The sequence below is a fragment of the Protopterus annectens genome, chromosome 5.part0, assembly GCF_019279795.1.
Source record: "Protopterus annectens isolate FY-2018-M chromosome 5.part0, PAN1.0, whole genome shotgun sequence".
Taxonomy (NCBI): Eukaryota; Metazoa; Chordata; order Ceratodontiformes; family Protopteridae; genus Protopterus; species Protopterus annectens.
The window spans coordinates 248,400,054-248,425,637 of NC_056735.1; positions in this window are offsets into that span (position 1 = coordinate 248,400,054).

A 25,584-nucleotide genomic window follows, 5' to 3' on the forward strand; every position below is an offset into this window, starting at 1 on the left:
GCTCCCCCTGGTTCTACGGTTCTGGCACCCATGGCTACCTGCCAGATAGGAAACAAGCCACTTTATAGGACACTAAAGTTTCCCCCATCTCCCTATATGTGTAGGAGTCCACAAGGATGTATCCTTGGCACACTTGTATTCACAATTTTTACTAATGACCTAAACTCCTCAACAAATCCAGCCTGAATAATACACTATTTTGATGGTGCTTTCCTATATTGAAGACTACTTAACAGCCCATCAACCTATACTTAACCCCAATAAAATCAAGCTTATGGTCTTCTATAATACTTCAACAACCAACCAACCATCTATCTCTATTTCCTCCTCCAATGGCAGAAAAATAGAACCTGTTGAACATACAAAACTTCTTGGTGCCACAATTCATAGTGGACTTAAGTTTGACAACAAACACCTTGCACTAACAATTAAAAAGGTTCATGTCAAATTCGGTTCTCTCATAGGGCTAAGTCGTATCTTACTGACCATACCAGACTGTCAACAGCCAGAACCCATCTGTTATCTTCCCTGTTTTACTGTTCACAAATATTTACCTATCTTCAAAAATCGGAACTGAATAGCCTTGAATCTTGCTGTAACAAAATAGCCAAATTTGCCACTAATCAGTCTGAAAGATCTCACCATTGCACTGCCCTTCTCCAACTGAACTGGTTAGAGCTCCCTCGCCTGCTTACTCTGACTCTGCTATTAACTGCCCATAACGTCTTATACAAACCTGACAACTGCTCAGCTCTATTTGATCTTGTTCAACCCTACACTAACCTAAAATCAGTTAGGGCTGCTGATAAAGTATTGTTGAAGGTTAACAAAACACAAAACTCTCATGGCGTCTCCTTATACGCCCAGATCACTGCCAAATACTGGAAGATTTGCCCTTTTCTGCACTGTAGTGCAATCTCAGAGTTGGTATATTAGATGTTCGAACTTTCAAAAGTTTGATCATATGGTCTCGGCCATATGAAATCATCTGAAGTAGACCCATATCTATATTTATATGTGTGTGTGTGTGTGTGTGTGTGTGTGTGTGTGTGTATATATATATATATATATATATATATATATATATATATATATATATACGCACACACACATATATATTGTTTTGTCTGTACGAATAGTATAAGCATATTGTACTATCATTGTTATAGGCTTTTAGATACAATGTCAAGGAACTTGCATTTGAACTACAATTGTAGGTGTCTTATGTACAAATGTATAATTATGCAAGATTACATTGAGCTTTTCTCCCCGGGTCTCCACTGAAAATGGGCTTCTGCCCAGTCAGATACTACCCGGTTATCAAATGTAAATAAATAAATAAATACAACAAGAGGAAAAAGTTGCTGTCCAGGACCAAGAAGAAACAGGTGCCAAATTGGAAGTAATCTCTCCTTGGCCTAAGCGGGCAAATAAAAGTATTAGTGACATCCTCCAAAGGTAAAATCATGTCCAAATTGTCCACGTGTGCTAAAGACAGTCATAAGGCCTTCTTCACATATGTCTGCAATCAGAGGGGAAACACCCAAATATGGTCATAAGGGTGGTCAAGGACACAATGTACACAAATGCCATGGATATAGCGAACCTGCTGGCAGACGTGTTCAGTGAAAACTTCACCCTTCTGCCCCCCCATCAGCCATCAGTAATCCAGGATATCCCCAGCACCTGCCCCCCACACCTTATCACTAGGGAACAAGTCATTACTGCCTCTCAAAGGTTAGAAACACAGCTTCCATGAGACCCAGTAACATCTCAGACTGCATCCTGCATCAACTCAGGCAGGAACTTGCAGCACCATTAGGCACTCTATTCAACCTAAGCCTGAGTACCAGATTCATCCCCGCCAAATGGAGGATTGCCACCAGCATCCCTCTGCACAAAGGTGGAGCATCCACTGATCCAGGCAATTATAGACCCATCAACCTAACTAGCCTGATTTGCAAGGCCATGGAATGCATTATCATGGACCACATTAACAAGGACATCATCAACCTACAAAATCTTGATCCCACACAGACTGGTTTTGTCAAGGGGAGATCATGCCTGTTAAATCTGGTAGACTTCTTTGAGTCAGTCACCAAAGCCATGGACAAGTGGAAGAAGGTGCACGCTGCCTACCTTGACTTGGCCAAGGCTTTGACACTATTCCCCACTTGGGCATAATAGATAAACTATCCCAGCTTGGTGTGTATCCATATGTGACCAGATGGGTAGCTAGCTCACTCAGTCAAAATAGGGGAAGCTACCTCATGTAGTAGACCCCATAATGAGCAATGTACCCCAGGGATCAGTCTTGGGGCCCCTGCTGTTAGGAATATACTTCTCCAAGGTGCAAGCCAAACACAGAGGTCTATGGCTGACCAGGTTTGCAGATGACTGCAAGCTGGGCACTGTCATAAACTCCCCTAGTGATGTAGACATACTATAAGATGGTCTCACCCAGACAAATGACTGGTGCCAGAAACACAGCCTTAAACTAAATGCCAAAAAGCATCAGCATCCCCTTTGGGGAGATGTGAGGGACCTGGGCATCCAAGCTGAGAGCATTCTAACTTTTGACCACCATATTGCCTTCATTGTACAGATAGCTTTCTACATGGTTCACTTTATTAATAAGAGTATATCTTCTAGGAGCAAGGAAGTCATGACTCCCTGTATTCCTCCCTTATCAGGCCCATCATTGAGTATAACTCCCCTTTCATCATGTACCTCATGAAGCACATGCAGCAGCTGGAAAGACTACAATGGTTTTTGACCAGGAGAATCCAGGGCTTCAAAAATCTATCCTACATGGATAGGCTAAAAGCTCTGTCTCTCTACTTCATCTCACACAGACTCCTCAGAGGTGATCTATGTCGGGCATACCGAGCAATCTCTGACCCCATCTTGATGAAATTGCTGCATATCCACTCTCATGACCCACGTGCAAAAAAACTCAACTTGGTCTGCGACATCAATAGGACTTGCTGGTGGGACAGACTCTCCATCTGTGGAATAGACTCCCTCTCCACATCAAGCAGAATACTTCATTATCCCTCTTTAAGAGGAACCTGGAAGACTGGATGGGAAATAGAAAATGCACCCCTGGGATTCCACCTGTGTCCCTGCTGGACAGGGGCTTCAGGTGCTTACTTGTGGGAACATGGGCTAATTTATTGGATAGGCTTATAAGGGCCTCAGGGCCAGTAGCCTAGTAACTTTCTATAAACCTATTAACCTATGCTATAGGTGTACAGGAGGAATACATGGACTTCCTATCTCTTTGGATACTAAGGTTTATATAGCTCTCACTATACTTGCCATGGGGTCCTTCCAGAAGCATGCTGGAGAATATTTTGGGGATCTCACAGGTGCCTACATCAAGGATATTGAAGCATCTCTTGGATGTACTCTTGGCACATGTGGATCAGTACATCAATTTGTCGTTGTCACCTCAGGACTGAGCCAGAACTGTGTGCCTTTTATGGCATGAATAAAAACACAAAACACAACCCAATGCTGAAAATCACGGAGCTCCAATAAGTGATCTACCTCCTAGGTCAGCTAATGGATGGTTACCACAACCAATAATAAAAAATGTTCTAAATAGACAGTATCCAAGAGTGTAATTGCACTAACCACTCATTATTCACTCCTCTATTGAAGTACCACCAGCTTTCCTTCTGTCGGACAAACAGTTTTTTTCACCAGTTGACCAAACACTTCCAAACTACTTCGTTTCTTTAAACTGACAGTCAACATATATCAGCGTTTATGTTCCAAAATGCTCAGATATAAATCCAGCTTACCGCTCCGATATACTGTGAAGCAAACAGGTTTTATCTCCCCACGCAAACTGCAACTGGCTGTCTTTACTTCTAAAACTTCACGTTGTTGTTCAGGAACTTCCAACAACGATAGACAGCGCAAAACTTTTTTATTGTTATTACACAAAACAATCCATAAAATGCTTGTACCTCCTAGGAATTGGAAGTTCAGCCACTGAGCACACAAACGTACATAGAACGTAAAATAATGAATAGTGAAACTAATTTAGCGTCTACCGTGTATGAAACACATCTATTCAAAATACGCTAATCTGATAATTGTCCATGAAACATGACCTGGAATACTGATGATAATCCTATGAATTTTGGTTAAGCGCTTTCACTCAATAAGTCTTGAGCTTCTTCAGAACATCCCAGTAAAAAAACTTTTGTCTTATAAAACTTATTTGGCGCCAAATTCGAACCAGGTCCCAATTTAAAGCTACAATGTATGTTCTAACACGATTGTCTATACTCATAAAAATACATAAATAAGAATGTAAAAATACTACTTAGCAATATATATTCCTAACCAACCATACTATCCAATATTTGTGAAATATATTTGTAATAATTAAAAATTAAAATAATTAAAATAAAAATAAAAATAAAAATACATGTAAGTACAAATGCATTCCCATAGCAGTGAATAAATATACTTGCTCATATATTAAATAAATTCATGCTTCTATAAAAAACTACTATAAATTCAACATATACATCATTTAAATTTATAGCTGTCTGATGGACTATGGAACACCCTTAGAATTTATACATATATGAATGTTCAAACATTTGTGCTACGTATTAATACTGTCTATTTGGAAATTTTTTTATTATTGGTTGTGGTAACCATCCATTAGCCGACCTAGGAGGAAGATCACTTATTGGAGCTCCGTGATTTTCAGCCTTTTATGGCATGGCACATTTCCCTGAGTTAATCATAGCAACAAATTGCACCCATGTTGCACTTAAGGCCCTTTCTGACCACTAGGTGAGTAGCACCACAATAAGAAGGGCTTCCATTCAATCAGTTGCCAGGTAGTGTGTGATGCATGGATACCTCTCAACTGTACCGATTTTCACAGAATGTCTAGACTTTTCCCTCAAATATTTGGTCTGTTCCTCAAAAAATCTGTGGTTTTCTGGCAAATCATTGAGGACTAAAGTCACTAAGTTGTTTGTCTTTTTTCAGCTTTTTGTAATAACAATAAAAAAGTTAGGGGTCTCCACAGCAGAACTCCGGTCTGCTAATGATTGGCAGTAGATTTTTTTTTTTATGGTGCCGAGTTGCCAGCCCAATGCCCAACCTTCAGCGAAGGCACGCCCATTCACTCATGTCTTTCGGTGGCCACTCGACCATGGGCAGGACATGCAGACTCCACACAGAAGGCACTCCAGTTGTGAGTCGAACAAGAGAACCTTTTGCTGTGAGGCAACAACGCTACCACTGTACCACCGCGGCTTCTACTAAAGTCACTAAGTAATGACCAAATAATGACATATGTTTGAGTTTCAGACTTCATATCCTTCTGAAAATGTATTCTAATACAAGTCCTGTTACTCCAGCAGTTTTCCAAGTTTATAAGAGCAATATTTAAAATCTGTCTCTGTTTTGGGGCCTTTGTCCCCCAATTATTTTAGGCTTTGTCCAGTTTCTACCATTAAGAGGTTGTCAAATATAATGGGGGTACATCTCCAGTGTCTTTGGCCAGCATCCTGGCAGTACACATGATTTCCATATCTGGCACCATAGTTCACTCTACCACCTCTTTCTGCATAGTAGGATGCCCAGTTATCTCGCTGGTAAGTGGAACATATGTTTTCCCTTTTTGTCTATTTTATTTAAATAGTTATGACAAAATATATTGCAGATTATTAAACCACTTTTTCTTTTCTTTGTTCCCCCACACTTTCTCTCTCTCTTACCCTCTTTATTTTTGTCTTTCAGCTGATGATGGATATCCACTCTTGTCATGGTTCATGATACCGGTGAGAAATCCAAGTGGAGCTTCAGAAGAGCTGTATTTTCATTGACAGGATCTCTGACCTCATGAAGAGTAGTTTTCAGTCCTTGAATGAGTCTTGGGGTGCCCTTCAGTATGACCCAACTACTGCATGCAGGATTCTTACTGCATGTTACATTCTGCATAACATGATTATGTGCCAGTCTGGTGGTGAAGTGACTCATGCTGTCACTGCAGCTCTCCATTCCAGTCCTACTGTGATTAATGGTGACCGGCTAGCAGGAATGGAAAGGGACCCCACGTGGCAGGCTCTTGCACAGCATATGGCTGCATAGGTAAGAAGGAGACATCTAGTCCAGAACTATGGACAGTGACATTCATATTTGTGTTTCCTTTCTTGTAAAAATACATAGAGCATAATTGATATGTGTAGTGATATCTGTAGGCTGTAGTATGTGGTGCATTATCTACAGCTCATCTGACATTCCATATCTTAAAAAAAATATATATATATATATATATATATATATATATATAGATAGATATAAAATATAATTTTTTTTTTTTTAATTTCTGAACAAGTACTCATATTGCTGTTGGTAAAAGTTATGCCTATGTACTTACTGGCTCCTGTTTAGTAATGGCATAGGGCATCATATAATAAGTTTTTTAACTCTCTTGCACAATATATTCTAGTTAGGTGATGTACCTGACTATGCACATGCTGAATTTCTCAAAGTAGTACAACTAGCAATAAGTGTTAATTCAGTATTTAATATGATTTCATACCCTGCAGTTGATTGAAAATGTATCAATGTTTTATTTGTATATTATGCAATGTTTTCTCGGTTTGACTTTTGTTAATTGTTGATGTATTGGGTACTTCACATTTTATTTTGTCATGCACAATAATTTGTGGCAGCAGAGATACAAAATATAATTTATGCAGTGCTGATGGGGAACTGGCAGTAGTGCTTGCTTACATGGCAGGGTACTTATCTTAATTGGTAATTTTCTTATTAATGTTTCTCCTGAAAGCTTGTGGTTATAGGTACCTGCCAGCTGGAACAATGTCAATGCATACAGTGTTAATTCTACTGACTGCAATGTTGTGCTATGACATGGCTTTCTTTCCACAGTTCCACCATTACTGGAATGAAATACATACAGTTACAAAGTATCCTAAATACCTACCTCCCACCTTTTTAATAAATTATTCCTCTTTGAGTTGAAATTGACTTGTGCTTGTGAAGGTCAAATTGTAAGTAATTGAACTGTCACACTTGTGCAAGTGATTTTGAAGAGGGGCTATTATTAGAGCTTGATGGTAAGTTTGTTAAATGTTGTGACCTATTTGATGTAGGTGATCCTACAGAAACTAATCTGACAGTGCTGGAGGACCAGAAGTGTTACCTAGAATGAGAGATTTTGCTAGATGTAGATGAATGCTGACATGGCCTGTGTGAAGATAGGTAAAGGCTGCCAGCCTAGCCAGATAGAATTAAATTCTATCATTTGTAAATATTAATGTAAGCTACAGGCTTGTTCTCATAAAAGTGAAAAGACTGCATGGGATATTGAACTGCAAAAATGTAAAAGCAGTGCACTATGCTGTAAAAAAGCTAAGTCAAGCATTTTATGACTGTCTTTGATGTCAAAATTCAGAGCCGATATGTCTAGAGGGAGGCATTCTGCCTATTGTTTTAAGAGCAGAGTTAATGGCTAGAATTTGAATGTATAAATATACTTTATTGCTCTTGTTTCTGATCAGGTGTAAAGAATATAAATGTAGGTTCTGTTAGCCTGGGAACACCAGAGAAGTGTGAAGAATGATGTCATGTGAAGCAGCTCTGTGTTATCAATTTAAAGAGAGAGAATCAGAGAGCTCAAAGCATTTTGTCTTGAGGACATCCAACATCACCAGCACTGCTTTGCTCTATATGTAAGTTATTTAGAACTGTGTTTTCTCTTACAGGAAATAGGAAGATTAGACTAAGGGCTGGATTCACGATGGCTTGCACGGAGTCTACGAGTAGAGTAAGACTCCATGCAGCCATCATGTCCGACGAGCGATCCAGGAACAGCCTGTAGGGGCGTGTAAGAGAGCTCCTAAAACGTCTTCTACACGTACAGGGCTGGGATATGCAAATTTCCGCACTTGCAGCCGAAAGGCATGCAAATGAGGTAAATCTGCTATCCAGGAAGCACAAACCTGTCCGAGTAGGAGACGTGTTAGCTGCAGAAATGTACTCAGTTGACAACTGAGTACCGTTCTGCAAATAGCACAATGGAGCCTTGTCAGTTCCAAATAAAGGTTGCATATGGTTGAGGAAGCATGCCAATGGCCAAATATCTGGCCATTGGAAAGTTTCCCAGATGCAAAATTTAAAATAAAAGTAATTTTTTTTCATTGATTTCCGATGTTTAAGCTTGGCGCAGCATGGCACAAACTGGGTGCGCTATAAAAATCATAAAATAAGACAATAAAAGCCACAAACGTGGAATTTATGAAAATTGTTAAGTGACAATATAAGGGAATAGCAGGCTGAAGACAACATTGCCACCGAGTAGGGGTTGCTAAGGGGAGAAGCCCAGTCTAAGACATGTAACCAAGCATTAGTAGGCAATCCTATGTAAATGAGTGTTAGGATAGTGAATCACACTTTTACATAGCAAATGAGCACAGTCAGTGGAGTGTAGGAGTAGGATATGGGGAGGAACAGAGTAGGAGATAGGTGACATCACAAGGGGGGTATATATGAAAGTAGTGAAGCTCATTGGAGCACAGTGGCATGTGTTAGCTGTCAGTTAGACATAATGGAAAGAAATGTGTCAACAGGTAGGACAGGGAAAGCCAGGAAATGGAAGGTGTATACTGTGGATAACACCAAAGTTTCTTGCTAAGCAGGTATGCACGTGTGTACGCGTGCCTGTAAACTCTAGTAAGACAGAGTGCGAGCGTTTAAGCTGGAGTAAGCATGTATAAGGCTGTTGGAAGACCTGTAAGCATGCTTGCACTGGTGTGCACGCATTTTAACCCAAATAAGCAAGTTTTAGTCCATCTAAGCATGTGTGTGCATGTGTGAGCTGCTGTGAGAGTGTTTCCGCTTGTATGCATGTCGCTCCCCCGAGGAAACAGAAAGGAAAAAGGAAGCACAACAAATAGTAGGAAGCTAGCAGGTGCAAACAATCAGAATCAGGCAATTACACAGGCAGAACACTAGCCCAGCACTTAAAACTCTGCAAACAACAGTGAAGTTTGTTTCTCTCAAGAGACACTGCAACACTGGAGTAAGCTACTAGAAGTGAAAACTGAAAAAAACTACACTCAGGCAAAAATGCTAGGCGCTGCCATTGCTGTTATAAGGTACATATGCAACATGCTGAGGGTGGTGACAATGCAAATGCTGTCGGCTGAGGAGACGGAGAAGAGTGTACAAGCCCAGGGTCACCTACCAGGGGTTACATGAGCTGGAGATAGTGGAGCGCTATAGAGTGGAGAGAGACCTCCTGCAGCAAATTGTTGAGCTGTGCAGGCCACGCCTCACACACAGAACCAACAGAGGGGAACCCATCCCAGTGGAAACAAAGGTATGTGTTGGCCTAAGAATACTAGCAACAGGTACCTTTCAGAGACCAACTGGTGATATGATGGGGATATCACAGGCATCAGCATCCAGGGTACTGAACCAATTCCTGGATGCCATGACAGCACATGTCAGTGATCATGTATATTTCCCCAATTCCCATGAGGTATTGACTTCCATCAACTGCCAGGTCGTGTGTGATGCCCAGGGCATAATAATGAATGTGTGTGCTGGCTGCCCTGGAAGCTACCAGGATTCCCATATCTGGCATCTGACGCAGCTGTACCAGACATTTGCCAATGAGGACATCCCACATGGTCACTTAGTGGGGGATGCTGGCTATGCACTGGAGCTATGGCTGATGACACCCATCAGAAACACACACACACACCTGACCAGGAACGCCATAAAGAGGCACACGCACAAACACGAAATGTAATCGAACATGTGTTTGGGGTGCTCAAATCATGGTTCCGGTGCCTGGACACATCTGGTGGAGCCTTGCAATACTCACCATCTACATGTACCCAAATTGTCATGGTATGTGCTATGCTACATAATATGATTCTGTGAAAACAGCTGCAGCAGGACCAGCATAGGCCTGGGCCAAACAGCCCACCACCAGTGCCAAGGCCATCACAGGCAGAGCGTGACTCTGAGGAGGAATAACCTGAGCCTGCCCCAGTAGGCAGAAGGAGGCGTGCCCAGTATGCCTTGGCCTTGGCAAAGAGGCAATGCATAGCACATACACTGGCTCAGTAGGAACCCTGGAAAGGATACCTCTCTCTGACTCACACATAGAGTAAAAGGGATGCCTAACTTGACACTACCCGTTTCCAAACATGTATAAGGAGTGCAGCATGTGCATCTGACATAGGCAGCCCTGCAGCACCACCTGAGGCATGATTGCCATGTGTTAAGCAATGTAAGGTAGTGCTAAACAGCATTTACCACCATGTAGTATATGCAAACTTGATGACCTTGAGTGGCATCCTACCCTCACCAAAAATGAGGCCACAATATGAAGACAAGATTATCAATTACAACAATTGGCTTAAATATTGGTGTCAGTGAAAGGGGATAAAATGTGTGTCAGCCTGGGATGACATGCTCGACAAGACATGTTTTCACCTATCACCTGTGGCCTTTTGGATATTGCCAAAGGCTCTTGTCACCCCCATAGTGCCATTTTTAGGTAAGGCTTAAAACACAAACCCACCTCCATAGGTATCACAAGGGATAAGTAATGCTACTCAATGCCAGAAGTCTAAACTGCAAGATGCATGCACTCCAACCTCTCCTCAGCATGGAGAATGTTGATATCTGTGCAGTAACAGAAACCTGGTTCAAGGCTCCCAATAGCACCCTAGCATTAACAGGTTACACCTCATACCATGCTTTATAGCTGAAAAACATGGAACAAACTAGAAAAGGAGGGTGAGTATCAATATTTTTCAAAGATACCCACACCCCCAGGTTGGTGGCACAGCATGAAGCATTGGAGACTATCCATGTGCAACTAACAGTGGCTAAAACCGCCTTCCAGTTCATAGCCTGCTACAGACCACCCTCCTAAACCCAGGAACCACACTTGGCTGACTGGAGAACACATGAAAATATGAAGGTCTCCCCAAACACCATTATATTGGGCGACTTCAACTACCCAAACATAGACTTCGAGCATTACCCTAGCCCCAACACCCTAGCCCAAAGGTTCCCAGAATTTATAAACCAAATGCTACAGAATAACTTGCTACCACTCCCACAACAGGGGAAAACATACTGGACCTGATCATCACCAACATGGGGACTCTATGCCCAAGACCAGAAGTGTATCCCTCACTGGTAAGATCAGACCAGAGAGTAATCTCACTGGATATTCATATCCCGATCCCAGCCCATGGCCAGAAAAACACAGTGAAAATTATACACTAAAGCAAATGTCACACTTCTCAAAACTGAGGTGGAATCCTTCACAGCCCCTGTGCCTGTGGAAAATATGGCCCAGACCTCATAACCCTTTATAAACGCATTCTATGAACACCTTCAGGAATGCATGGATCATGCAATCCCAAATAAAACCAAGACCCAATCCTCCAAAGCCAGGCATCCTGTCTGGTGGACCCCAGCCATAAACAAACCATACAATACAAGGAGGAAGCTACTATATGATAGATCAAAATCACAAAAAGGGAAGGCATCTCTGATCAGTATTATTGAAAAACTACGGCCACACGTAAGATCGTCTAAGGCCATCTTTGAGATAAAAATTGTACAGGACACCAAGGATAATCACAAGGCATTCTTTACTTATGGTAGAAACCTGTGTGGGAATCCCCAGATATGCTCAGAAGTAGTCCAAAATGACAAACAATACACCAAACCCACAGACATTGCCAACATCTGAGCTGACAGGTTCAGTGCAAACTTCTCCCCCCCTCCCGACCAAAGGGGCAAATATCTATCCCAGCAGAGTGCTGGCCCCCTGACATCGCAGATGCTCAGGTAACAGACAGCCTCTCCAAAGCAAAACACACAGCATCAATGGGACCAGACGGTGTCCTGGGCTGTGTCTGACATGAACCCCAAGAAGAATTGAACACAAACATAAAACCACTGTTCAGTCTCAGCCTTACCACAGGATATGTACCCAAAGATCAGTGTACAGCAGCAGTGGTCCCTCTCCACAAAGGTGGTGCCTCAATGGATACTGCAAACTATTGCCCCAGAAGCCTGACTAGCTTGGTCTGCAAAGCTATGGAAAGGATCATCATGGACCTCAGAAATAAACTTATTGGGGACCTACAGACACTGGATCCTACTCAGTTTGGCTTTGTTATGGGCAGATCCTGCCTCATAAACCTGGTTGTGTCATTTGAAACAGTCACCAAGGCCATTGACGAGGGGAAGCTGGTCCACACAGCCTACCTGGACCTCGCAAAAGCCTTCCACATAGTACCCCACTTGGTCATCATAGATAAGATCACCAGCTTCAATATAAACCCCTATGTCACTAGATGGGTTGCAAACTGGCTCAAGGACAGAACCCACATGGTCAGAAATGCTGGAGCCATGTCAGACCCCAAACCAGCTACAAGTGGCATCCCACAAGGCCCAGTCCTGTGACCTCCCTTGTTTGGTATATATTTCTCAGAGGTACAGGCCAACACAGAAGGACTGTTGGTGAACAAGTTTGCAGATGACTGCAAACTGGGCACCATAATCGACCCTCCAGCTAACACAAGCATCCTACAAAAGGGCCTCATAGAAACAGACAACTGGTGCCAGAGCCATGTCCTCAAGCTAAATGCAAAACAGTGTATAGTCCTCCCCTTTGTCAAAAACTAAGTGCCCACAAATTACCAAATAGGTGGTAACCCATAAAGTATGGAAGAAGTGATAAAGGACCTGGGGACCCAAGCTGATAGCAATCTCTCATTCGCTAACCACGTGGCCAAAGTGTTTAGAAAAACATTTCATATAGCCCACCTAATCATGAAGGTATTTACATCTACATCAGGGGAGGTCATCGTGCCTCTTAACTCATCAGGCCCTTAATGGAGTACAATGCCCCTTGTGGGATGTACCTTATTAGACACCTGCAGCAGCTGGAAAGACCACAAAAGTACCTCACCAGGAGGATCAAAGGGCTCAAACACATGCCATTCGCTGCCCGGTTAAAGAAACTGCAGCTCCACTCAGTGGCATACCACCTGCCCAGAGGCAATCTGTGTCTGATGTATAAAGCCATGTCCAACCTGGAATCAATGGAAATGCTGCACCTCGGAAAATCAGAATCCCATCAAGCTACACGCTCAAGAGACTTGAACCTCAGGACTGAAATAAACAGGACATGCTGGAGTGACAGATTCATAACCCAGAGCCCCCCCCCACTCTTGAGTAACCCCCCACTCCAGGTTAGCCAGAGTCCCTCATTGACTCTCTTCAAGAGGAATCTTGATGTGTGGATGGGAGATTGTAGGTTTACCCTGGGTATCACTTCTATGTCACTGTTGGACAGAGGCACAGTATACTAACCTTGATAATTGTCATGGCACTCCACTTAAAATGTGTGTTGAAAGCCAAACACACACTGGCTAGGATTATAAATGCCCTAGGGAAGATAGCCTAGTATGAACCTATGAACAGAATCACACACACCAACTAGTACAACTGTGGTCAATGTGGAGTAATGTTTGGCAATGTCCACCCAAGTTGGTGAATACACAGCTATGTTGAACAAGCCTGGTTTAAGTAGGTCATAGCTGAACAAAATGCAACATGCTCATAGTTGCCCAACTGGCCCATAACCAGTCTGGTTTGCTCAGTATGAACATTTAAAGCAGTGATGGGACTCAAACCCATGATACTGTGCACCATAGTGAAAGCACTGAACCACTACACCATGACAGTATTGAAGTGTTCAGCCAGTATGAGAGAATGTTGCCAAGTCTTTGCAAACTATCACATGGAAACCCTGCAGGCACAGCATAATCCCTGTTGAGTTATGACACAAAGGAGTCTGGCAGTAAGAACACAACATGATTTCCAACACACACAGTATAAATGTCAATATTGGTCATGTTCACACACAACCAGAAATGTAGTGGACTCCAGATCACAACATATGGAAAGGTCACACTGGGCATGCTCACACACACTTGGATAAATGAGACATATGTCAGGCAACAAACCATGGAAAGCCTGAACTGGGCATGCTCACACACTTAGGTCATGTCTGAGTATAGCAGTCAGTCACACATATCTGGCAGTTGTATGTGTTAAGCCAGGAACCTCCCACAATCCAGCAATCCGCCCTGTACACACAGTTAAATGACAACAGACACATATATTAATATACTGGAACCCTGTCATGATCAAACATGTTATGCAGATACACAAGTTGTTCATAGAAACTGAGAAAGCTACGGCAATAAAGACCTGCAAAACATTAGCAGCAACAAATATTGTGCATCCCGAACATAAACATAGGTGCAGAGGTCAATACTAGGCTGTCTGCCCTAGGGAATTCATAAGCCTAGGCAGAGTGTATTTGGTGTCCACCTCCCCAGTAGAGTATCCTACTGTGCCTCTGTAAAGTAGGCCACAGAAGGCACCCTTTAAGGCTAGTTTGCTGTGCTTCTGTCAAGCAGGGACACAGTGGAGATCCCAGGGGTGAATTTGCAATTTCCCATCCATGCAGCTGTATTTCGCTGGAAGAGGGTTGGCGAGGGGCTATGTCTAACTTTAATTGGGATTCAATTCCAGAGTGAGGGGAGCCTCTGGGTAATGAATCTGTCCCTGCAGCATGTCCTATTTATTTTTGTGCTGAGGTTTAAGTCCCTGAAGTGTGTAGCTCTAAGGGTCGTGGATGTTATGAGGTGGAGCATGTCTATTACTTCTGGGTTTGAAATGGCTGCATACATCAGGCATAGATCACCTCTGAGTAGGCGTTAAGCAACTGAGTAGAGCTGGAGATCTTTTAGTTGAGCTGCATAGGACATCTGTGTGTAGCCCATGATCCTCTTGGGGAGGTACCGTTGTGTTCACTGTAGTTGCTGCAGGTGTTGGGTAAGGTACACCCCAAAAGGGGCATTGTAGTCAAACATGGGCCTGATGAGTGACTAGTAGAGGGCCACAATGACCTCCCATGCTCTACATGCAAACACCCATGTGATAAGGAGGGCTATATAAAGGTCTTTGCAATGACTCTGTCAATGTGATTAGCAAAGGAGAGGTTATCTATGTGGGTCTGTGGGATATTGCTCTGTTATGTAGTAGCTTCCTCCTTCTGTTGTACAGCTTATATATGGCTGGGGTCAACCAGACAGGTCTCCTGTTTTGGAGGAGTCATGGTTTTATTTGGGATAGCATGATCCATGCATACCTGCAGGTGCTCATACAATGCGTTTGTAAAGGATTCTGCAGATTGGGCTGTATTATCCTCCAGCACGGGGCCTTTGAAGAATTCCACCTCAGTCTTCACAAGTGCAAAGTCTGCTTTTGAGAAATTCTTTACAGTGATTTCCTTGGCTGGGAGTGGGGATGGGATATGGATGTCCAGGGAAAGTTGTTTATGGTCTGATCTTAACAATGACGGTTCTACCTCTGGTGTGGAACATAGTGTCCCCATGTTGGTGATGATCAGGTCCAATACGTATTCCCCCTTGTGGGTGTGGTGAATGGTTGTGCCATAGCACATGGATTCACAAATTGTAGTGGCTGTAGAGTGATGTTGTTGAGGGCCTGAGTAGTATCCCCAGTCAATATTTGTGTACCTGAAGTCAACCACTTTAATGGTGTGTGTGAAGACCTGCATATCCTGCACTGTTCCCAGGAAAGCCAAGTGTGGTTACTGGGTATGGGGGGGGTCTGAACTACACACCAAACCAAAAGGCAGTTTTGCACAATGGTAGTTATATATGTATGGCCTGTCATGCTTAGTGCAGTGGTACCAACCCAGAGGTGTGTGTATCTGTGATGTATATGGATACACCCCCTACTTGTGTTGTGTGTTACAAGTCCTGTGGTCACAAAGCATGCTATAGAACATAACCTGGCAGTGGCAGTGTGCATATGTGACCCTGAACTAGGTGTCTGTTAATGCACAGATATTGTTATCCCCCATACTGAGGGATAGTTAAAGATGTACCTTCCTCTTTGGAAATATTGATGATGTCAGCACCCTATAAATATAGCAGAAGAAGGGAAATCATCCAGTAATGCGAATAGCGTGCTGCTCTAATGCGTCTCTCTCAAGTATCATAACATAGTTAGGTAGGGGTTTGAATCCTGCAAACTGTGTGTGTGGGGGGGGGGGCAGGGGGTGTATATGTATGCAATTCTCTGTGAAAGGGATGGCCCTTTTGAAGACTGGGATAACACACTAAAAGATGTACATTCCTCTTTGGAAAGAATGATGATGTCAGCACCCTATAAATACAGCAGGAGAAGGGAAATTATCCAGTAATGTGAATAGCGCGCTGCGCTAATGCATCTCTCTCAAGCATCATAACATAGTTAGGTAGGGGTTTGAATCCTACAAATGCCATGTGTGCGTTTGTCAATGTGTTGTGTGTTTTGCTTTTATTATTGTATGACATATTATAACAGTAATTTCAATGCACACATCAGGTATGTGTGTGCCACATACAGATATGTACCTGTGACCTTTAATAGTTTCTATGTGTGAAGCTTGCCCCATATGAATACAGTTGTTACCTTTGCCAGCATGTGCCGCAGCTTACCAGACCTTAGGCCATACATGTATGTTGGTGACAATGCAGGCTACTGCAGTGATCTGTGTCCCAGGCCAACTATGTGACACACACCCATAAAAGCTTTGATAGATTAATGTGGGTGAGGGTTCATGTCTGGAGTATATGTCAGACATGTTAAAACACAGCAAAGTTTGTGAGTGATGGACACCCAGTGTAGGTGTATGGCAACTGTCGTCAATATGCATACAGACACCTTCTTGCTTAGGTGATACACCGAGGGACTGCAGAATACCTTTGGAAATGTGAATATCACAGGAAAGACAAGATAACACTTGTCCACATGTACACACCATTACCCATTCTACATGATGGGTGCTACCACCTACATGGTACTGTTGCACCACGGCCAAAAATATGTGAACACAAAATCAAGTAAAATCTCGAAAGTCTGTTTATTCAATAAAAACAAGCAAAAATGCTTGATAAAAACTTTTTCAATCTTTGTCGTTAACGATATTGACAAAATGAACACAAGCAGAAGCAATGCTTGGAAAATAGGACTTTTTCAGTCCTTGTCATTGACAATATTGGCAATTTTTCTGAGATGGCTACTCACAAATTACTCCATGTAAAAAGATAAATAATCCCAAGGAGTAATAAAAATTGCTGTCCTCCAGATAACAGTGGAAGCGTATTGCCCAAAAATAAATTCACAAGCAAAGTTCAGTCACAAGATGAAGTCTCCACCTTCGTGAGATACCTAATAGGAAGAAAATATAGCTCTGCTGTTGGAACTCATAAACGAATATAGGCAGAGAAATTCCAAAATAATGGATCCCAAACACATGATAAGCGCTTTCGGTTTTCACCTTCTTCAGATCGTAAGGGGTAGAGAAAATGCTATACTTTTAAATCAGCTTACAGCCAATAACCATGCCCTAAATCTGGCACCTTTAATGACGACACACCTTTTATGCGAATGAAGTGCTCATTCATCATGTTCTAAGCCAATAGATTGCTGATAGATTTCGTTCACAACTATAACTGGAGTTCTGAGGTTGTGACGTCAGATGAATTGCAGCGAATTAAGAAACAAATAATTCTTTGGAAGAAAGGTATATACCTTATATTCAAATAAGATGTTTATTCATTTTCTTTAGCCAATCGACTGTTAGAGAACAACACATAACATTCAAGACTGGAGAAGATATAATGTCAATTCTATTGTAACACATATAAGCTTTTAAGATGTTAGCTTTTAAGATATTTATTCATATTCTTCAGCACATAACATCCAAAACTGAAGGTATGTAGCGCCAATTCTACTATAAGAAATAAGAACTTTCAAAGCTTGACGCACCTTCTGTTCCTTCGAATTACAATATAGATTAGCGGAATTACGGACAGTATTTCAAGATGTCAAAGCTCATTTATTTCAGCCATCAAAGCTGCCATACCATTCAATATCGAAGTAAACATCATTCATTTGTTATCTAACTTCTGCCAGTGTCCTGTCTCTGCTGATGAAAAAACTTTTATTCACATAGTGGGCTTTAAAAAAGCTTTAACAATAGAGATAAACTTTGCTAGCTTCAGGAGTAAATCTTTGGTCTTCTAGTTTTTAATATAGGCTTTATAGGGACATAAGCATTTAGTCCAGGAGGTCTGTCTGCTTGCAAGTTAACAATCCATCTAGCCTCGCTGAGTTCTGTTATATTAGTGATGTTACCTCTTTTAATATTAGGTATGACATGCTCAATAGCTCTAAAGCTGAAACCATGGTTAGGAAATTCTTTAATATGTGCTGCAAGCGCATTATGAATATCTAGTTTGCGAATATCATTCAAATGCCGTAAAATTCTTCTTTTGAATTGTTGGTTCATCTTGCCCACGTAGAAGCTGGAACAGTTGTTACAGGTGGCTAAGTACACTATGTTCTTGGTACTGCATGTCACCTTACAATTAAAATTATATTCCTTAGATGAAATAGGATGTACAAAAAAATTCCTTTTATCTATAAGACGACAAGCCATACAATTCCCACATGGATAAGTACCTTTTTTACCTAATGGTTTCTTCCTTCTAAAGCCATCCTTGCTACGTAGCAACCTCTTGATGTTTTTCTTATTTTTATATCCAAAATAAGGTTTGGATCCCACAATGTAGGGATGTAGCTAGCAAGTTAGGCTGGTGCCAGGCAAGCAAGTCTGGTAGTCTCAAAATAAAAGTGCCAGCACCTTGGAGAGTCAAATAATAAAGTTTATTTTAACATCAAAAAGCTGATAACTAGACCGGTTTCAGCTCAAAGCTTTCCTCAGTAGTACATTGAAGTAATTGAATGAAGCTCTTTTATAGCTAGAATAAGTAGATTCATGACCTCATTTCCTGTAATTAATTAAACATGAAAATGTTATAGTGATAAATCACTAAGTAATACATTATTTCACTAGCATCCATCTATGCATGAAATTCATGTCTAAATGTCAATATAGAATAAACATATAATTAAAGCAAAATAATGTGAGAAAACATAAAAAGGGAAAAAAGTAATTATTTATACAATAAGAAATAAAATTACTTACTGCAAAGTCATAATTTGTCATTTAACCCTGGGGAGAAAAGTCCCCCTAGTTTAATAATCCACCTTCTCTCCTTGGTATTAAGAATATCGTGCCATCCTGATTTGAAAGAACGATCCCCAAAATTCGATCAATGATTGTAAAGGTGAATCTGGCATTTGAATGTTTCATTGTATGTTTATAAAGTGCATTGGTGATTCTGTGATTTCTGATGTCCCCTAAGTGTTCTGAAATTCTAATACGGAACTGCCTCGATGTCTGGCCAATGTAGAAGGCCTGACATGTGCAGGTGGCTAAGTAGATTATCCAATCCGAACTACAATTTCCGAAGAAATTGATGTCGTATACCTGACCAGTGTTTTTGCTGGTAAAACTTGTTGTTTTGAAAATGTAGTTACAAAAGCTACAATGGCCACAAGGAAAGTACCAATGAGCTTATCTCCAGTGAGTGTCCTTTGTGTATAGTTATCATGCTTAGTGTTTGTTGTTTTTTTGTAATGGGAAAAATGGGAACACAAGGATTTGCCCTTTCTGTAGGAGAAGTAGCAACGTTCTCCTAAATAATTTTCTAAAAGGGGTGCGATTTAAGTATATTCCAGTGGTTATTGACAATGTTGATCAGGTTTCTACTATTTCGGCCATAAGTCGTAACCAATCTGCATATGTCGGAACCATTAGTTTTCTTGCTTGTCTTGTATTCTAATAGAGAATGTCTGGGTAAAGTATCACAAGTTTGGACCACTGAGTTGATGATTTGTGATGAGTATCCCTGGATAAAAATCTGTTGGTTAAGTCCTGTTGATGTTTGGTGAGGTCTTCCTGCGAAGAACATATTCTTCTTATTCTCATAAATTGGGATTTTGGAATATTTTTAGTGATATGTTTCGGATGAAAGCTGTTTGCATGTAGGAGAGTATTGTACTGAGGAAATTTTCTATAGACAGATGTTTGAAGTGTATTGTCAGTCTGTCTTTTCAAATGGACATCCAAGAAATGAATTTCATTGAGATGATGTTCTTCAGTAAATTCAATACCCCAAATATTGCCATTTAAATATTCCAAAAATTCCCTAAGGTATTCGTTGCCTCCTTTCCAAACCAACCAACAATCGTCCAGGTATCTCCTCCATATGTCTATTTCAGGTAAATATATATTGTGCATTGGATCGTAAATGATTGTTTCTTCTATGTATCCCATGAAGAGGTCCGCGTAAATGGGCACGAAAGAGGCTCCCATGGCTGTTCCTTGTAATTGCCAGTAGCAATCCTGTTGGAAATAGAATACGTTTTTGGTCAAAATGTGTTCTGCCATACATAGTAGAAGTGTATTCATTCCTGGTGGATATAAATTGACTTTATATAGCCAGAATTCCAATGCCATTAGGCCTGCCCAGTGAGGGATACTGGTATATAGAGAGGATACATCCAAGGTGCACATAAGCCAGTCCGTGTCCAACTGTGTATCTGTAACTATCTGCAAGAATTCCGTAGTATCCTGTATTCTTGCACGAATAAATCTCAATAATGGTTTCAACTTTTCAGTAAGAAAGGCCGAAAGAGGTTCAGTGAGTGAACCGATGCCTGATACAATTGGTCTGCCAGGTGGTTGTTCTATGGATTTATGAATCTTAGGTAGAAGATATAGATATTGTTTGGCAGGATCTTTAACTGTCAGATGTTTCTTTGTTTTCTCTGAAATTATACCATTCTCAACTGCCTCTTCAAGAAATAAATTGATTTCAGTTTGAAAACCAGGTGTTGGATCAATATCCATCTTCATATAGTGGTGGTGATTGGATAGTTGTCTGTAAGCTTCACCAAGATAGTAATCATTGTCCATAACCACAACCGCACCCCTTTGTCTGCTGGAATGATGACAAGGTCAGTGTTGTTTTTAAGTTGTGTAAGGGCCAACTGTTCTTGTTTAGAAAGGTTATTAGCATGATGTCTGTAGAACTGTAATGAAAATGTAAATCTTTAATAACAGCCTGTTGAAACACAAAAACGTGTTTATCCATTGGAGGCATAAAGGAAGATTTGTGAAATTTGAAGTCAGTTGATCTTTGAGTGTCATTATTTGAATCCTGCCGTTGAAAAAATATTTTTAAGTTAATCTTTCTGCAAAAGTCTAAAATGTCAGATACAAAAGTGCTCTCATCAATAAAGAAGCCTGGGATAAAACTGAGTCCTTTATTCAATAGTGCATGTTGTTCGTCAGTTAAAACATGTTGAGAAATGTTAAGTACATTGGTATAATGTTCATTTACTTTATCACTGACATGAAGAGTTCTTCCAAACTTGTGACCCCTATGTTTTCTTCCTGCTCTATGTTTCTTACCCCTAAAGGGTGTTGCAATGTTCTACCCCTTTTAGCATTTGGAGAGTCCCCAATTGTGGATATATCTGTATCTGTAGTAGAAGATTCCTCCCCAGATGTAATGTAACCTGTACCTGATTTCTTAAGGATAGACCTAGGTCTTTTTTTCCAATTAAAGGGCACACTCTTGGTGCCTTGAGCAAACCTGACACCCTTCTGTGATTCAAATTGTCTGCCCTTTTGGTAGTCTTCTTTATCACGGGCAAATTTGTGTAATTTCTTACTTTTGAGACTGTTCTCCAAAGTGGAGGCATCCTTGGCCAGTTTGTTCAAACAATCCTGAAAATTGCTGTTCCCCTCATGTTGTTTGAGTATGTTACAAGTTTTTTCAACATCCTCTATATTAATTTTAATAATTCTTTCATAACAGGATAACAATATGTTGACCCTAGCCATAGCCGCTTCTTGTTGCGCTATTTGCCACTCTTTAATTAGAATCTCATCTGGATTAGCCACAAGTGGTTGTATTTTGCATTTCAAACCCCTTGGGGTTATGTTTTGTATTTGGTAAGCTTTGAATAGTTTATGATGCCAAATGTTGGTTCTCAATGCCTTAATTTGTTTTCCAAGCTTGTGGAAAGAATTTTCGCAACCGTCAATTGGATCAGTTTTGTTTAGATCATGGGTATTACTGTTGTCAATACCAATCCCAAAAATTTTTAGATCATCCTTATCGGAGCAAAGGCCTAATAATAATTTGTCTAGATCCATGACAATTGGTTGCAGTAGCTTTGATCCACAATAAACTGAGAATCCTAGTTTAAATTCAAAGCAGTAGGGTTCTGAGAACAAACTAGCCAGGGAGGAAGTTAAGAATAGCCAATGACAATTTTGAATCACAAAAGGGCGCAGGCTTGAACGGAATAAGAATGAAGACCGGTAGTTTTCTGTTGGTCAAAAGACACAAAAAATCTGTCTTAGGACAGTCCAAGATAAAGCCCAAAAGTTGTATGTAATAGATTATATGATCAATCGTGCAGTAATATAGAAAAAATATAGATTGCCAACCCAAATCAAAATGTGTTTTGGAATGTGGAACCAATTTTTGAGAAGATCTTAATCTGTTAGGTGTTGCCTCAATGGTGTTGTAAGCTATGTTATAGATGCAAGTTCCACTAAACTAGTCCTATGAGTGTCAGAAATGTACTGATCATTAATGAATAAAGTTCAATAAAAACCAATATAAGATAAGGATTGGGGAGGGGGGGGGAAAGGGAAAGAATAGGTAATACAGATATCAGGTATACACTATTATTCACTTGGCAAGATGCAATACCAAGAAAAAAATTATTGGGGGGGGGGGGGGAAGAACCTCATATATTAATAAACTGTTCTAAAGATGTAGCAAACTATAGCAAACTCTGCCTGTGTCTGATAGATCTGAATGCTCAATATTAATTAGAGCCCTTTGTCCAGGCAAATCACTATATATATAATTTCAACCCTGGTGAATATAAATCCATACATAAATAAGTATTATAACCTCCTAAAGAGATCCACCTGGTTTGGAAATACCAAAATGATGAAAAATATAAATGCAATAAGACAATATGCACTTATAGTGTTTACTTAAATAGCCAAAGTAAAAATAAGTGTAACATGGACCTGAATGTGAGTATCAAATGATTGATACACAAAAGTACCCAGCATGTATAAGAATTATATCTGTATTGAGATGCCAACCAAGAAATTAAACAAGCAGGATCCCGTTAATTTAGACTAGTATAGATCATAATGTTAATAATATATATAGTTACAACATTAATACAAAATTTGTCATGTTAGTCAAAATACTGTGAAAAATCTCTGCGCCTTTGTTAGCCCACAACTGATCAAATTAGAATAGTTACAAATCTGTATTGTCTTTCTGCCAATTGGAATAGGTCCCTAGGAATATATATCAAGCAAATGAAGCCAGTGTTATTAAATGTGGCCCCAAAATATATCTCTGATATACGTCGTTATCATGTCAGGGTATGTATAATCTCAGAAGCACTAGAAATCACACATAAGAGTAAAAAATGAATATAATCTGTCTGATAATGTGTCTATTGATGTTGTTAAAGCTAAAAAGCTTGCCAACCCTGATAAACAGTTTACGTTTCAAAGATGGCACATTGTAAAATAAACACTTGTATAATCAATTGGTTAGGACCGTTGAGCCAGTAAAGCCCAAATGTTATACTGCGATATTGTTATTTTGTCAAACTAGAACTCTTCAAGATATTGCCTTCCAAAATAATTCAACTGGTTTTAAATCAAAAGTCTAGGTTTTTTCCTGAAATAGTAAATTTTGGTATTATGCTTATTGTGTTTGTTAAATTTTCTAATGGGGAAATTTATGTGTTTGAATGCCAGGGAATTTGAACTAGAATTTCCTTTGTAAATTGTTAAAGGTTTCACATGAAGGATCCTCGTAATCTTTATAAAATCCAGTTTTTTTTTTAAAAAACGGATTGCCGATTTCCATGGAGAAATCCGTGGTTAAATGTTGATCGTCTACTATCCATGTCGTAATCTGCATGTGGAAACAAAAATTCTTTTGTCTTGTTCAGAATTGTCTCAGTAAATTTGGAATGAGTGATGATTGTGTGAAATCTGTACTCTGGATTTTTGGGTTTGGTTTCGCGACATATTTTTATATAAATGGATGGAAGATTGTATTTTGGCATGGATTTTATGCAGATGTTTGGTGTTTCTGTCAGATTTTCATCACCAAGAAATGCTTTCATGAATGATTTTCAGTTAAAATGTTTGATCCAAATTCTATATGTGGTCTTAAATACAAATCCCAGTATTCCTCCATACACATTTTGTCTTGATGGAAATGATTTCTTTGTTTAAGTGAAGGGCCAATGTTTGTTTCAGGTTAATTGCAGCAAACTTTTAAAAAGAAATCTTTAAAAAGTGTTGACAAAAATGTTTCCTTGGAGATAAAGGACATTGTAACTGAATCATGTCTTAGTCGATTTAAACCTGCGTGAAAAATTTATATCTCTGAAATCTAAATTAATACAAAGTATCTATAATCAGAACTGATAAGTGTCATTTTCAATAAGGGTTTCGAGTTAAGAGATGATAATTTGAAATTTGTTCTTTATTTAATCACTGAATGATTTTTCCAAACTTTCCCTATGTTTTCTATTTAGTTCTAACTAAAATGATTCTCCTTTGCATTGGAAGTCCATTGGGGATGATATTGTCTCGTACAGAAGATCTTCCATATAAACGACTTTTCTAGGAATGATGCCAGGTCTTTTTTAAGTAATGGGCACATTGTCCTTAGCCTGATCTGTATTAACTGTTGTTTGGTACTCTTTTACGCAAAGGTTTTTTTTAGTGTTAAAGGAGCTGTTGCAGTCGTTAAATCAAATTTGAATCCCAATTGTTTGTTACTTCAAGTCTTTAATTCAATATCTTTCATCAAAGAAAAATGAGTTCTTATAAGCTTTTGCATTTCATTTTAATTGAATCTATCTTACCAATGTAGTTTCAACCCTTGGCTATGTTTTTGTAGCTTTGAATAGTTTACTGCCATGTTGCTAATTAATGTTAACTTCTGAAGATTTTCCCAGTGAATTTGTCTGGTTACTGTTGTCAATACCAATCCCAAAATTTTTAGATCATCATATCAGACAAAGGCCTATAATAATTTGTTCAGATCCATGACAATTGGTTGCAGTAGCTTTGATCCACAATAAACTGAGAATCCTATTTAAATTCAAAGCAGTAGGGTTCCGCAATGAGAACAAACTAGCCAGGGAGGAAGTTAAGAATAGCCAATGACAATTTTGAATCACAAAAGGCGCAGGCTTGAACAGATAAGAATGAAGACGTAGTTTCTGTTGGTCAAAGACAAAAAATCTGTCTTAGGACAGTCCAAGATAAAGCCCAAAAGTTGTATGTAATAGATTATATGATCAATCGTGCAGTAATATAGAAAAATATAGATTGCCAACCCAAATCAAAAATGTGTTTTGGAATGTGGAACCAATTTTGAGAAGATCTTAATCTGTTAGGTGTTGCCT